The sequence below is a fragment of the Medicago sativa genome, chromosome 5 (genome assembly GCF_051527215.1).
Source record: "Medicago sativa cultivar Bolivia chromosome 5, Bolivia_mono, whole genome shotgun sequence".
NCBI lineage: Eukaryota > Viridiplantae > Streptophyta > Magnoliopsida > Fabales > Fabaceae > Medicago > Medicago sativa.
In genome coordinates, this window is record NC_140753.1 from 12,715,338 (window position 1) to 12,729,579 (window position 14,242).

Sequence of the window (14,242 nt, forward strand, 5' to 3'; positions counted from 1 at the left end):
AAATATCTGGCCTAGATGCAGTGACGTATAACAAAGAACCAATCATACCTCTATACAGCTTCTGGTCAACTTTAGCTCCTTCATCTTCTTTGCTCAAGGTGCACGTAGGGTGCATTGGAGTGTTCATCACTTTACAATCTTCAAGCTTAAACTTGTTCAGAAGCTCCTTTGTATACTTAGATTGATGAACATAGACTCCATCTTTGCATTGATTAATTTGAATGCCCAGGAAGAACTTTAGCTCTCCCATCATGCTCATTTCAAATTCATCCTGCATTAACTTAGAAAATTCCTTGCAAAGAGATGCATTAGTAGAACCAAATATTATATCATCAACATATATTTGCACAACAAGAATATCTTTCCCAAGGGTCCTTCTGAAGAGTGTTGTATCAACCTGTCCTCTTTTAAAATCATTCTTGATTAAGAAATTACTTAGTCTATCATACCAAGCTCTGGGAGCTTGTTTCAAGCCATATAGTGATTTCTTCAGTTTAAAAACATGGTCAGGATATTTAATATCCTCAAATCCAGGAGGTTGCTTGACATACACTTCTTCTTCTATGACACCATTGAGAAATGCACTCTTGACATCCATTTGATATAATATTATGCCATGATTAACTGCATAGGAAAGAAGTAACCTGATTGCTTCCAATCTTGCAACTGGAGCAAATGTTTCAGTGTAATCAATGCCTTCTTGTTGACTATACCCTTGTGCAACAAGTCTGGCTTTGCTCCTTGTTACTTCTCCTTGCTCATTCAGCTTGTTTCTGAATACCCATTTTGTTCCAATAATGTTATTGTGCTGAGGTTTGGGTACCAGATCCCACACATCATTTCTTTGAAATTGATTCAACTCTTCTTGCATAGCTAGGATCCATCCATCATCTGAAAGTGCTTCATCAACTGTTGTAGGTTCAATCATTGAGATTAGTCCAATCATTGACTCTACTTGTCTGAAATGTGATCTTGTTCTTCTTGGACTATCTTTGTTTCCAATGATTAGCTCCTCAGGATGTGAAGACTTGTGCTTGAAGGTGTTTCTGGGAGGATCTTCTTGATGTGAGTCATCTTGTGCTTCATCAGAAGCAGTTTCATCATGCGCTTCTGATGTGGGTTCAGCTTCTGGACTTTCTTCAGATTCAGCTATCTGATCAGGTTCTGGAGTAACTTCAGGAACCTGTAACTCTGCAACACTTTCACCTTGCTTTGAAGTTTTATCTTCAAGCTCTTTGTCATCAAATTTAACGTGCATAGATTCTTCAACACAGAGTGTTTCTGAATTATACACTCTGTATGCCTTTGACCTTTCAGAGTAACCTAAGAAAATTCCTCTTTGGGCCTTGGCATCAAATTTCTTTAGGTAGAGCTTGTTGTTCAGAATGTAACATGTACATCCAAATTGATGAAAGTAAGAGATATTGGGTTTTCTTCCTTTAAAGAGTTCATATGTTGTTTTCTCCAAAATAGGTCTAATATAGATCCTGTTTTGAACATAACATGCTGTATTCACTGCTTCTGCCCAAAAATGTTTAGCCAAATTGTTTTCATGGATCATGGTTCTGGCCATTTCTTGTAAGGTTCTATTCTTTCTCTCTACAACCCCATTTTGTTGTGGAGTTCTAGGAGAAGAGAATTCATGGATAATTCCACGTTTTTCACAAAAAGCTTCAAATGGCTCATTTTCCAATTCTCCACCATGATCACTTCTGATTTTTAAAATCTTTGACTCTTTTTCAGTTTGAATTTGTGTGCAGAAGTTACTGAATACCTCATATGCATGATCCTTACTTTTCAGGAATTTCACCCAAGTCCATCTGTTGTAATCATCAACAATGACTAATCCATATTTACTTCCATACAAGGATGCAGTACTTACTGGTCCAAATAAATCAATGCGAAGTAGTTCTGAGGGTCTTGAGGTTGAAACAATGTCTTTGGTTTTAAAAGATGATTTCACAATTTTCCCTCTCTGACATGCACCACAGAGTGCATCTGAATGATAGTCAATGTCTGGTAGCCCTTTCACAAGTTGTAACTTACTAAGCTTAGAGATTAATCTCCAGTTAGCATGCCCCAACCTTCTGTGCCACATCCATTTCTTATCATTCACTGATAGAAGGCAAATTACCTTCTGATCAGCCAGTTCAGAAAAATTGATTTTGTAGACATTGTCAACTCTCTTTCCCTTGAACACAATGGATTTGTCTTCCTTGTTGATTACTGTACAGTTAGGTTTCTCAAAAAGCACATCATAACCATTATCACAAAATTGACTAATGCTCAAAAGGTTATGTTCAAGACCATCTACCAACCATACATTATTAATTGAGGTAGAGGAATTACCAATAGTTCCTGTACCTATGATCTTGCCTGACTGGTTGCCTCCAAATTTTACATTTCCTCCCTCTTTCATTGTTAGACTGAGGAACATGGACTTCTCTCCTGTCATGTGTCTTGAGCAACCGCTGTCTAGGTACCATGATCTTTGCTTTGGCACTGCTTTTAGACATACCTGCATCATTGGCATTTTCAGATTTAGGTACCCATTGTCCTATGGGTCCTGGAAGGTTAGTGCTTAAGGCTTTACTCTTCGCTCCTTGTACCTTGTGCTGTGAGTTGGGTAGCTTCTGATTAACCATTACCTTTGGTTTTTGGTACTTCAGAAGCAGTAACTGTCTTCTTCTGAAACTTAGACTTCAGAACCTCAGATTTTGGTTTCACCAGACTCTGAGGTACAGGTTCTGATCTTTTCAGGATCCTGATCTTTGAAGTCTTGGAATCAGATTTGATCATAGCCTTTGACTTAGAGTTCTTTGGCTTTGAAGTAATCTTAGCCTTAGAACTAGAAGCTTCAGGTTCTGATTGAACAACAATTTCCAACTCAGCACCTTCAGGTACAAAGAAGGTTTTCAGACCTTCCTTGATGCATTCACAACAAGATTTTAGATTGGTTTTCTCAAGTTTCACTTCTGGAAAACCAATTCCTCTGTCATTGTTCTTGTAAATGCTATAAATTATAGAAGCCACTCTGCTTCTGTCAATGTCAGATATAATAAAATCTTCAAGAGCAATTTCATGGTTACTTAAAGGTTTTTCATTACACTTTTCTTGTAGCTTCTGACATAAGAACCTGAGCTGATCTTCATACGTTTTACACATGAAGTCAAAGCCCCCAAGTCCTTGTTCAGAAGCTTTCAGATCCAATAGAGTTGATTTTTGCTGTTTCACCAAATTAGCATACTTTTCTTTTAAATCCTTCAACTAATTGGTTCTTACTTCAAAATGTGTAAGAAGTTCTTTAAGTGTCTCAACAAGTTCATCTCTGGGAATTTTGGAATATACCTCGTTTTCATCTTCTGAGTCTGAATCTGATCCAGCTTCTGAAGTTGCTGTTGCTACCAACCCAACAGCTACCTTTGCATCTTCATCAGCTTCCTCTTTATCATATCCAGATTCACTTCCCAAATCGTCCCAGGTTGCCATTAAACTCTGCTTGATCTGCTTCTTGAATTTGCTTGGTTTGAATGTAGACCTCTTTGACTTGTCCTTTGACTTTTCTCTTTGAAGATCAGGGCATTCATCAATGAAATGTCCAGGCTTCTTACAGTTGAAGCATCCCTTCTGATCTTCTTTCCTTGAGCTTCTGGAGTTACTCCTTCTTGCTAGAAACTTTCTGTTCTTCTTGGCCAGATACTGAAGTCTGTTGGAGAGCATGGCCATTTCAGCAGCATCTGGTTCAGAATCTGAGCTTGATTGTTCTTCCTCTTCAGATTCAACCACTTTGAGAGCTTTTGATGACTTGCCTTTGGATGGAAGAGCTATTGATTTACTCTTCTTAGTAGACTCATGTTCATTAAGACTTAACTCATGAACTTTGAGAGAACTAACAAGATCTTCGACACTTAAGGTGTTTAAATCTTTAGCTTCCTCTATGGCAGTCACCTTTGGTCTCCATCTTGTAGGCAAGCTTCTGAGTATCTTGCTCACATGGTCAGAAGCAACATAGCTCTTCTTTAGAATCTGTAGCCCAGAGACTAAGGTTTGAAACCTTGAGTACATCTCCTCAATAGTTTCATCATCCTTCATCTTGAATAACTCATACTGATGTACAAGCAGGAGAGCCTTTGCTTCTTTGACCTTCTTGCTCCCTTCGTAGTTTGAACAGAGAAAAGCAAACATAGCTTTAGCAGTGGATTTGTCACTCATCTTCATGTACTCTGCTTTGGGTATGGCAGTGACAAGGGCTCCTCTGATAATATGATGCTTCTTGTAGAGTTTCCTCAGTTCTGGAGTATGTTTCTTCCTATCCACAGCAGCTCCTTCTTCATCAAGGACTAAATCACCAACACCATCTTCCAGAATATCCCATAATTCTTCATCTAGGCTCATGATATAACTGTAAAAGTTGGTCTTCCACCAAGAAAATTCTTCAGCATCTCCATTGAATTTTGGAATCTTTCCAACACTGGATTTCTTACTATCACTATAATCATGTGAGACATGTTTATAGCTAGTGTCACCAGAACCAGTAGGAGGAGGAGTAGACATGTTTTTCTCAGATCTTTGACTGTTGCACGGTTAAGTGTTTCACAACAGACCAATGCTCTAGATACCAATTGAAGGTGAAAAAAAACACAAGAAGGGGGGGTTGAATTGTGTTTTGAAAAATTCTTCGTTTCTCCTAAAACTGAACACACTTGATCAGAAGCTAAGTGAGACAACTTCTGAAGTGATAATCAGAATCTAAATGCAGCGGAATAAAACAGAGAGATAGAGAGAAGAAGAACGACACAAAGCAATTATACTGGTTCCTTCCACAATCCGGAAGTAGTCCAGTCCCCCTTGCACTTCCAAGGAGATTTCACTAAGAGTAATATCTTATTACAATTGCTCAAGCACACAAGCAAGAGACTTCCTTTGCTCAAGCACACAAGCAAGAGACTTCCTTTGCTCAAGAACACAATCAAGAGACTTCCTGCTCAAGCACAACTGCAAGAGACTTCTAACTAAACAAAATTACACAGAAAATTGTTTAAGGTTGAACACTTGATATACAATCAGAGGTGCTCACAATACAAATCAGATACAGACTCAATGAACTTAAGAATTTCTAAGATATGACTTGAGACACAGAAATTCTAAGTGAATGCAGAACAATTTCAACAGAGGTTTGGCACTTGTAATAATGTTGTGAGTCGTTTGTTCAGCATTACCAAAACTCTAGGTCTTCACTCCTTTATATAGAGGTGTGAAAGAGACGTTGTGAAATTGCCAGCACATCAAAGAGTCGTTGTTGAAGCTTGATCTTTCACCTTTGATCTTTTGCCTGATTTGTTTGTTGTCCTATGAAGAACCAATTTGAAATCCATTCCTTATCCAAAGGAACATCTATGCAGGCGAAGCCGTATTCTGGAGCTGTTTTCTTGTCTTGTAGCGTGGACACAAAACAGAGTAGTGGAGAACGTGGTTGTACAATTCGTACAAATGTCAACGCTTTCGTCCAAATTGCAAGCACATGCCTTCAAACACTTTTGAAAAGACCGTTGCAAAATTCCACTAATCCTTTGTTGTGTTTTCGAATCCAATAGACAGCTTTTGCAGTGATGATTCTTCAATCCTTGAATCTTCGCAAATCCAGTTGATCTTCAGCTTCTGGTGAAATGGCTTCTGATGAGGCAGCTTCTGCAGCTTCTGATGATGTGGCTTCTGATGAGGCAGCTTCTGCAGCTTCTGATGATGTGGCTTCTGATGATATGGCTTCTGGACCTCTTGTCTTCAGGAGCACTATTCTTCAGGAGCACTATTCTTACTTCAGAAGCGACTTAACTTCAGGAGCGCTATTCTTACTTCAGAAGCGACTTAACTTCAGAAGCGCTTTTTCTCTTCAGTAGCAAGTTGCCTTCAGGAGTGCCCAAGCTTCAAATTTTGTTGTTTCCTATGCTCTTTATTTGCTCATTCAGAACCAATGATGATGTAACTTTTTAATTATGGTCCTGTACACTTGAACAAATATTAGCTAGTCCAATTTACAATTTTTAATACCTTGTTATCATCAAAACTCTTTAAGGTTCATTGTTAAACACATTTTGTTCCAACACACGCTAATAGCGTATCACACGCTAATAGCGTAGCTTCCTTGAACTTTGACGATTCTTGCTCCTTGCTTGTATTTTCCTGCACAAAAAGGGTAGAATAAGGCTCAAAAGCATAAATGACATATTTACATAATATTTGGAGTTTTCCATGGAGAATCTTGCAAAACAAGTCACTAAAATGCCTAAACTCCTATATGAAATATATCACTTTTAAACACTTATCACTAACTTCTCCTTAAAAATGTAGAGAAGTAAAAAAAAACCGGGTCAAACGGTATCTTAATCTCCCACAACGGCAATGTATAAGCAACTGAATTTGGGAGAAAAAATTGGAAAATAGTTAAAAATAAAAAAAATTGGAAAATAGTTAAAAAAAATTAAAAATATAAAAATTGGAAAATAGTTAAAAAAAATCGGCGAGGTAGCACTCAACCAAGCAACACTAAAAAAAATTATATGCATCAGCGTAACAAAAACACAGACAGACGGACATAAAATATTACTCTAAACGTTAATGTGTGTGTGTAAATATTTGCGAGGTTGATGAAAGGAAATAAAAGTATTTGGTATAATTAAATGACAATGTGAATAAAAATATTTGTGAGGTTGTAATGATTAAACAATATTGAATTTAAAATAATTGATAGTTTGTTTGACCTAACTTCTCCTTAAAAATGTAGAGAAGTTGGAAAAAAAGCCGGGTCAAACGATACCTTATTCTCCCACAAGAGCAATGTAGAAGCAACTGAATTTGGGTGAAAAAATTGAAAAATATTAAAAAAATAAAAATTGGAAAATAGTTAAAAGTGATTAAAAATATAAAAATTATAAAATAATTAAAAAATGGTGAGGGGCAAAATGGGAAATGCACCCTAAAAATGATGAGGTGGCACTAACCTGATGAGTCATTAATTAGTCTATTTTATTGCTTTATTTAGTTTAGTTTTATAAAGATTTGATTTTATTTTATTGCATATTTATTTCCTTTTTGAATATTTTACTTCAAATTGCTTTTTATTATATTTTAGGAACGAATATATGGTGGAAGGTGTCTTGGAGCAAATACGGTGCAGAATTATGAAAATACAGTGCAAAAATATGTTCCCACCAAGTTAGAAGCTTGGCACGGCCAGTGCCAACATGTGGCACGGCCGTGCCACCCCCAGAAGCCTCTTTTGCTGCTTTTCTTCAAGCCCAAGTTACTCCGTTGCAGCTTTACTGTTTTGCCCTTATAGTTGCTTAGTTTCTAAGTCGATTGTAAAGCTATAAATAGAGTAGCATTCCATCATAAACTTTCACCTTTTGCTTAGAATATTTTCAGCATTATTTCAATAAAAGTCTTTATTTTCCTTTACCTTCTTCCTTGCAATTTACTTTATTGTTTTCTCTCTTCTTCCCCCATGTCTACTATGAACATGAGTGAGTAGACTTTCTTTGTCTTGGGATTGTTGGATAAGTCTAATGACGTAATCCGAATCAATCCAAGCCTTAAACCCTAATTATATGTTACCTTAATTTCTTATCTAAATTCACTGTTTTAACATGAATTAATTATTATCAAACTGTGGAAGCGAACGCGGAGGGTTTGATAGTGGTTAATTCATCATCACAAATATCAATTCATAAAGCGAACGCGGAGCTTTGATATTCGAACAAGTGAATTTAGACAAGGTTTGCGAAACATGAGAATAGTCTAGCAAACCTTGGGACACATAAAGTTTCGATCTTCAAGGGTCCCAAAGGCAATCACCCATGAGAATAGGTGTGGTTGTTGGAGGGATACACTCACTGACTTCGAGAGAAGCTTTGATATGCTAAAGAGAAACTTGTCCTTAGAAATTAAGAATAACGTAGAATTATAAAGTTTAAGGCTTGATTGTGAAGGATTCGTTGTTATGACGAACCAATGATCCCAAGGCTCTTTATTATTATTGTTATTTACCTTCAGCAACTAAACCTCTCTTTTTATAACTTTTCTCCTCCTCTAATCATTCTTTTTAAGTTAATTGAATTAAACAACTCCCTAGCGGAACGATACTCTTTACTACTATTATTACTTCGATAGACCGTGCACTTGCGGTTTGGCCTATCATAACCACACCCCATCAATAGGAAATTACAAAAATGCCTCTTAGGGGCAAAATGGTAAAATCATAGGGATATATTTTTATAATATAGTAAGTAGATAATATGTGTGAAATTGACGCGTAAATTCATGATCAATAAAAACTTTTGAATCACTCTTCACAATAAAGTTAGAAATGTGATCTTGTCAAGGCAACTCCATGCCATTAAACATTGCCTACATTTTCTATTGAAAAAAACTCAAGTCCTCCATCATATTGATATTACTCTTGATCAGAGTTTATAAAGAAATACACTCCATGCCATTAAACATTGCCTACATTTTCTCACAAATACATTACCGATGTAGTAGATCATATGTTTTCAGATATTAACTAGAAAATTTAACAAAGTAATTATTTTTGAATCAAGAAAATTTAACAAAGTAATAAATGTTAGTTAATAGTACTAATTGTATCCGTAATGTCTAAGGAATTGAAATCATGTCATAAATACTGTAACTGTAACGCAAAGCACATTTCATTGCTGTACTCCAGAAAAGTCAGCTTCAAATTTTCCATTTGGATTAAATTTTAACTTACTTGAGCCAATAGGATTACTGAAAACTTTGACACTTGTGTTCTTCCATTGGTAGACTTGCTTTGTTTACTCATATACAGTTTATAAGCACTTTTGAATCTTCAGGATAAGTGAACTTTTTCTTTCAGATTGTGCCTGATAACAATAGAAAATCCCAAGTACTTTATCACCTTTACAAAATCTACATAAAGTGATTTATGTATTTTTGCATTCTGTTGATCATACTTGACAGACAATAATATTCATTGAATTTTATCCATACTACTATTTGCGGACAGACTATTATCTATAAAAAAAAGTTCTTTTATCAAAAAAAGAACTTTTACTTGCTCAAAAAAACAAAAGATGTATTACTTTCTCTTGTCTTGGTTGCATAGACCATGTGGACCAGAAAGAAAAGAGTGCTGGAAAGCATTGACTATGCATCATATTTATCTATTATTACAAATCGAAACACTAATAAAGCCGTTCTGATATAGAGACTTAGGCACAATTAGTCGAAATCTATGATTATCTGCTTGTGGCGAAGTTACACAATAAAATAGTGTTAAGTACATATAAGTGGCCGATTGCACCACCACATTTATTCTAACATCCTTGCCTTGTTTTCAAGATGTGTTGCTCTATCCATCCACTGCTTTGTGCCTTTGTATACCGTCGCTCCAATATCACGCTCCAATAGGCCTACACCGCCACCAGCACGACTATTGTGTATCACACCAAGATCGACTGCCTGGAGTAACTTTGCTGCAATGGCGTGCTATTGTAGTTCCAATTTCTGAGCATTTTTGTAGCCATAGACAAACATCCAAATTCTGAAACCTAAATTGCTTCTCATTATAAAAACCAAACATCATAAAAATATGGTAAAGGAAATTGCATTTGGTCATTGCAAACGCAAGTTTGGCGTTCCCATTGAGGAACCAAACAAGCACAACATTATATTACTTGGCATGGACACACATTAAACAATACATAAACAACTTATTTCAAATTTGAGACTTTGAGTGACTTGTGATTAACAAATATTGACAATCATCTTCACACCTAAAAGTCTAAAAATCCTCTAAAAAATTCCGTACACTCATTCCAAAAGAAGAAAAAAAACTCAACTTACATGATCATCTTAGTGTTGAACTTGTGTCTCTATATGTATCTTGGAATATACATTATTTGTCTGAACACAAGCAACAAGTCCAATCCACACCCCAAGACACAAGAAAAAGCCATAATCAAATACACAAGCATGAAACAATGTGCTCCGATGCAAGAATTTTCACCTCGTGGCACACTAGCGGCTTCAAGATCATAAAGATAACCGGCAATGAGACCAGAAAATAGGAATGAACCAATAGAAAGGTTGAGAATGAGGATGTTTTATAATAAACCAAAGTATTTGAGTCCAAATAGTTCTAAACCTGCTGATGGTGTAAATAGTAAGACGAACTCCATAGCATATACCAACTAACATCGAACCAATGTATAGGAATCATGGTAAGGCCATAGCTAATGCATTGTAACCAAAAACCATCAAAATTTGAGAAGCTGCATTCCAAACTAGTCTTGGCATGCCTGATTTTCTGCAATATAAATTTAACATTTCAAGGTCAATAAACTGGTAGAATAGCCATCCCAGTTCAAAAGAAAACAATTACAAAAAACACAAACAGAGAACATGCGATATTCGGTCACATATTCAACCAATTGTGCCTACGTCTCCGACCATAGAGTGGCCACACCACAGTTCTAATATTGAAGCTAAGGGTTTACAAATGACAACTTGTGTTTAAATACCACAGTCTAGTTTAAAAACCAGCTAGAATGACATGCCCAATTGTCAGTAAACTATGAATCATCCCTAACATAAACTGCAAAGAATCGATGTTAAATGAAGCTGAGGTGGCTGCAGTTACAGAGACATAAATAAAAATCTTGACTCACAGCTCTGGTTGCAACCGCATATCTTTTTTTTTTTAATTATTATAAAGAATCAATTTTAAATGCAGCTAATGTGGCTTAAACTGTGATTGCGGAGATATTAAAAATCTTGACTCATAGCTCAGGCCACGATCGCGTACCTTCTTTTTAAGAAAATAACCATGTCTACAAAGAATCAATTCTAAATGCAGCAAATGCGGCCTAACTTACAATTGCAGAGACATCAAAAACTTTAAGTCATAGCTCATGATGCGATCGCATACCTATTTATTTTTTAAAACTATAATTATAATAACTAATTAACAAGTCATATATATGAGAATTGAATAAACGGTAGTGACTAGTGAGTAAACCTGATGTAGTATTCAAAGAACGGACCAGAAGGAATGCATCCAAAGAAATCCCCAATGCTAATCAAAGAAATGAACAAAGAAACACCATGGTAACCAAGTACTAATCCATTAGTTCCATCTTATTGATAACGCATAGTCTTGTTCCCAAAAACGAAACCCAAAAATCAATAGTTTTCACTATTTCAATGATAGTATGCTCTTACCCAATCACCGATTTTCGCTTCGACTCAACATCCTCCACCTTGCTGCACATCTATTGCCTTTCGATCTTAATTTCAATGGTAGTATGCTCTTCCCCTATCATTGGTCTTCACTTCAACCCAACATCTTCCACCTTGTTGCAAGACTTGCTTTTCAATCTTTTGTGCCAACAAAGGTTCATGAATCTGTTTTTCATTATCAAGACTAGGTCTAGTTTTGAACATGAAGAAATATAAAGGAACAAGAAGCGGCGCAACTAATAGCATCAAAAGTCCTATTGTGAAAACCAATGAAAGAACATGTTTATGTGGTCCAGAGATATCAAATGCCAAGAGATAAACAACTATAGTAACTGCACTCACGTTGAACACATTGAAAAACTGTGTCTCTAGATTTTCTTTTGTAGAAGTGGAAGCTGGTGGAGTTTCATGAAGGAAAGTAGCAGCAAAGAGGCAAATTATAGCAGGAACATAGATGGGTCTGAGGGAAATAGAGCAGTGCATATGTCGGTGAAGATTGCTGTGATAAGTCCTACATTACCCTTTAGAATGCCAGAAATTGGACCACGATTTTTTGGAAAGTTTCTCATGCAAGTTACAAGTCTTGTTGTGTTCATCCATGTTATGTTGTTTCCTCCCATACGTAAGAATACACACATGTGTAAAATAGTTCCAAAGTAATCAAACAAATTGTTTTTTGAAGTCCTGGAAATGTTGTATTTATCTAAGGCTCTGTTTGGATAAACAACTTAACTAAGTGCTTATTATATTAATGCTTATGTATAATGCTATTTTTATAATAAAAAATAAAATAAAGTCAAATTGCTTCCATGTAAACTATAAGTTATTTTCATACACTGTCATAGAGCTTATGGAAATTAGTTGAAAACATCTAAATAGACATGTCATAAAGTGTTTCCATAACATCTCCCCAAACTGTCTCAAAAGTATTTTGCCAGTAGGTATAGAAGGCCATTCAAATAGGCCTATATCAACTACAAATTTTATTCATCTGCAATAAAACAAATCGATTAATGAATTTTAGTTAAGATCGAATCAAATAAGAGCACTCGAGTTCGATCTCTTACCAGAATACTCATTAGCTGAATTTTACATGTCTCCCGTAAAACTCAAGATTTGAGACACTAAAAAAACTACTTAGTCATTACCCTTTTACCCAAGAAGTAATGGAAAGTTGAGACAAAAAAAAAAAGGTCAAATGCATCTAAAAGTCCTTTTAAGTTTTTCGTTTTTCCTAAAGTGGTCTTTAAGTTTCAAAAGTCCCAAACAAGTCCTTTTAGTTTTTGAATCTTTTCAAACAAGTCCTATTATAGATAGCATAGTTGGTAATTGCTTCCTTGAACTCATCTTTGGTACCAAATCTGGCTCTTAACACCCACTTAAAATTATTCATCTTTTTAGGCATGGCAAATGGTGGATAATGCTCTTTGTTGCTATCATCTGAATCATCACCATCATCCTCTAAAAGGACTTGTTTGAAACGATTCAAAAACTAAAAGGACTTGTTTGGGACTTTTGAAATTTAAAGGACTTGTTTGAGACTTTTGAAACTTAAAGGACCACTTTAGGAAAAACTAAAAACTTAAAGACCTTTAGATGCATTTGACCAAAAAACAATATACAATCGACTTTTGGCTTAAAATTAACCACCTACTAGCTTATAATATTGTATATATTTCTCATATCTATACCATTCTACACAATACTACATACATAGTGGAAGAAAAAAAAATTGCCGTTTTGGCTGGATGGACCACATCAATCGCATAAAGAAACCTAGTAAACTAGTGGACGAGTCGCCTCCGTCACTGGTATCATGATCGTCACTAACATCGTGGTCCATTCACAAATCACGAAGTCAAGTTTGCAAAGTGCACGTTGTTGGCATGGATATTCTTAGATGTGAGATCATGCCTTAGCCAAAAGCCAAAATGTAATCGAACAAATCTATAAGAAAAAATTCATCTTTTATCTATCAGAAGAAAACCTTTATTCATCAACTTTTCCACGAATTCTCTTTTCTTTCCACTAAAACACATTCTATGCAACACATTTGAATACATGTTAACCAATGCATTCAATGCCTCACGGCTATCTTCAAACTCAAAAATATAATAAGAAGAAATCCATCTTTTGTCTATTAGAAAAAAAAAAAACTACATTGATAAATTTTTCTTCTTACAACAAACTCAAAGAAATCTAATATGAAAAAATTCATCTTTTATCTGGTAGAAAAAAACTTCATATATCAACTTTTCCACCTTCATTTATCAACTTTTTCCACGAATTCTCTTTTCTTCCCTTAAAAGACATTTTATCCGACATATAGAAACTTTGTAACCACAGCTTTTAATCAAAGGAATCACAGACGAACTTAGAAAAACATCAATGCGACCCAGCCAGCCAAGAAAGCCCGTAGCAAATGACGAAGACATTTACTGCATATGTTAGAAGAACGCATACAATTAAAATTAATATAAGAAAATGTTAGAAGAAAATATAAGCCGGAGAAGATGACCGGAAACTCACCCGTCGTGTCTCTCCGGTGAAGGTGCTTGGAATGAAAGAACAAGCAGTTCACCAGAGAGAGCTCCCAACGAATAACACAACACAGATCTGGTGTTTGTTTTCCTTGAGATAAGTACAAGGTTGCCGGAAACGGCGCTGGTGGGTTTTTGTAGATGAGGAAGAGATAAAGTGATTTCTAGTTCAAGGGCTGATGAGAGAATGCGGTGGTGGTGGTTAAGTGATCGAGATTTGAGAGAGAAGCAGGGTTGGGTGATGAAGTGTTGGAGTGTAGCAAAAGAGTGAGAGTGAACAATCTTACATATTTCTCGAGGAAATGAGGGATAACAAGAGAGTGAAAGCGAGCGAGGGAATTTAGGGTTGATTTTTGCTCTCCACCCAGCACATTTTGCTCGCACCCTGCACTGCTTCCAAATATACCCTTGCGTTAGTTAAGTCA

At 35.9% G+C, this 14,242-nt stretch overlaps 1 pseudogene across 1 annotated transcript; it reads right to left on the reverse strand.

Annotated features, from left to right (window-relative positions):
- Window positions 1–9,167: 9,167 nt before the first annotated feature.
- Window positions 9,168–12,432, reverse strand: LOC146920144 (uncharacterized; annotated as a pseudogene). The gene is made up of 2 exons (XR_015011692.1): window positions 11,057–12,432; window positions 9,168–10,345 (listed from the first exon to the last, which is right to left on the reverse strand). The product of XR_015011692.1 is annotated as an uncharacterized LOC146920144 (transcript).
- Window positions 12,433–14,242: the final 1,810 nt, after the last annotated feature.